Source organism: Apteryx rowi, unplaced genomic scaffold, assembly GCF_003343035.1.
Source record: "Apteryx rowi isolate R43461 unplaced genomic scaffold, aptRow1 scaffold_751, whole genome shotgun sequence".
In the NCBI taxonomy this organism is placed as follows: domain Eukaryota; kingdom Metazoa; phylum Chordata; class Aves; order Apterygiformes; family Apterygidae; genus Apteryx; species Apteryx rowi.
The window spans coordinates 26,120-28,407 of NW_020451040.1; positions in this window are offsets into that span (position 1 = coordinate 26,120).

Genomic DNA, 2,288 nt, shown 5'->3' on the forward strand with positions numbered 1-2,288 from the left:
TCTTTATCACATTTGTCTGTGAAGCATTATGTGCTGCTCTGGAGATAAGTTTATCTGGGCTGTGTTAGCTTTTGGGGGTTGTCAAATAAACACTTAGAAACACTTCCCTGCCCCCCCCCCCCGAGTAATGCCTTTTTTACCTTCTGTCTTGTTTTCTTCATTTTTTTCTTTGTGTCCCTGTCTCTTAAATGATGTGACGTACTGAAGCTTTGCTTCGTTTGGTAGAATGTGGCTCACAGCTGAGGGCAGTCCACAAAGAGCAGATAAAGTCAGCCATTTTTATTTTGTTACATACCATGAGTATTTAGTATAAAGAAAAAACTGTTAGGATTGTTGAACAGCGAATCAGAAAAAATCTGGGTAAGGAGAAGTGATACTTTATTGCATACTAGTGGCAAAAAGGGATTAAAAAGGAAAAATGAAAAAATGTTTGTCTTTGGTGTATGCTATAAGGCAGTTTTTTGTTCATAAGATAATCTGTCATTTTCATCAGTAAATTTCAATCCAAAGCAACTATGGCTCGAGCATTGTGTGAAAATTCTGCAAGTTTAACAAAAATGCTAATAGATGCTAAACATGAGAAACCTGGAGCATTCCTTCCCCTCCTCCCCCTCAAAAGCATGAAAATCTGGTTTGGTTTTGTACAGCTGATTAAATTTGACTTAGTTTTAAATGACTCTTTCCTCCCATGTGTTGCTGATTGACCTCCTTTGTGAATCCTTGTGTTTTATAAAGTTCTCTTCCAACCTTTAGAGGAGATTTTGCTGCCTTTTTCCCATTTCATGTGGAGAGAAAAAGCCGTAAGGTTTAATTTTCAGCAGGAGCTTTTGGGGGATTACAGCAGAATGCAGGGATGGTTGTTATCTCTTTTTAAAATCTAACTCATCGCAGGCCTGGATCAACTCTAGTATTTCTTCCATAGGGTAACCTAGCTACTAGAAGTTATAATTAAAAATGCGGGGCTTAGTAAGAAAAACTAACAGCTACTGATTAGTTCAAAGATGTGTGGGAAGAGCTGCTCATAGGAGTTGTTTTCACAAATAAATCCTCCAGTGGGGGTGTCCTGAGAACACTTTGGAAGTGGGGGACCCACTGTGCAAATGATTGCATTAAGCCGTATTGCTAGGTAGCRTGTTGTCTCGGGGCTGAGCTGGGCTACCTGGAGGAACTCAGCTTGAAAGGGCCCATTGATTACTGGAGCACCTGAGAGCTTAGTGGACCTAGAAGGAAGTGGCTCTGGGTCTCTCAACATGCAGATCTGTCCCACCTGGCTCTGGTTCAGGGCTGCAGGATTTGTGTGCTCACATGGGAAGGAGAGAGGTGAACTCCAACCTTAGCTGCTCCCCCCRGGCTTTAACAGAGAACGGATGGACCTCAGGTTGCTGTAGTGCCAAGTGCCCACTTGCTTGTTTCTGCTAGCGACCACCTCAGAAACTTTTGAAGGGAGAGATGGAAAGGGTGGGTGTTTTGTTTGATGGGTATTTGTTTGTTTTTTTCTTTGTTTTGTTCTTAAGAAGGCTGTCAGGCTTTACAAAACTACTTTTTCATCAAGAAGTCTCTCTACACTCCTTCCTAATCCTCCTTCTGTCCACTCTCCTCTTTTGTGCTTTTTCTCTAGAAGTTATTTATCCTTACCTTGTATATATCCTTGTACGTATCCCTGTATTTCAGTATTTCTAGTTTCAGTAGTGTTAGTCTCTCTTAACAAAAATGCCAATCAAATGGAAGTCCCATTTTCCCCTTAATTGCTGTTTATTGAAGGCTGTAGCAGCTGTGGCCAACATTCATATTCAGATTCATTTTGCTTGCTTTTAAGATCATARTTAAAGAGTAATCTCATTGTCTGTTCCTAATTTATATTAACTTTCCTTGTTTCAATCATTTGTTTTGGTAAGTAACTGTAGAGGCATGTCTTTTCTCTCTCTCCCCTCTCCTCCGAATGCCATGGTACAGTGGAGTAATTAGTTGAAGTTTGAGGTGATCTGTTCCCTAACCCATCCTGTAAATATCAATGCTAACAACAGTGTCTTGTGTTTTTTTTCTTTTTCTTTTTTTTTTTTTTATCAATGTGCTTCTTCCTGTGTGAATAATTATATGTCTAGAAACAGCCATGGAGTGATTTTGCTGTACTGAATGGGGGAAAGATTAATAGTGACATTTGGAAGGCAAGTATATTGTCAGATTTTAGACCCTTTAATACTATTACCCTCGTTTTTTGCATGGCAGTGGCTGTTTTTTTTCCCTTTTTATTTTTCCATGAACATCATTCATAACATAGGCCAAAGTAA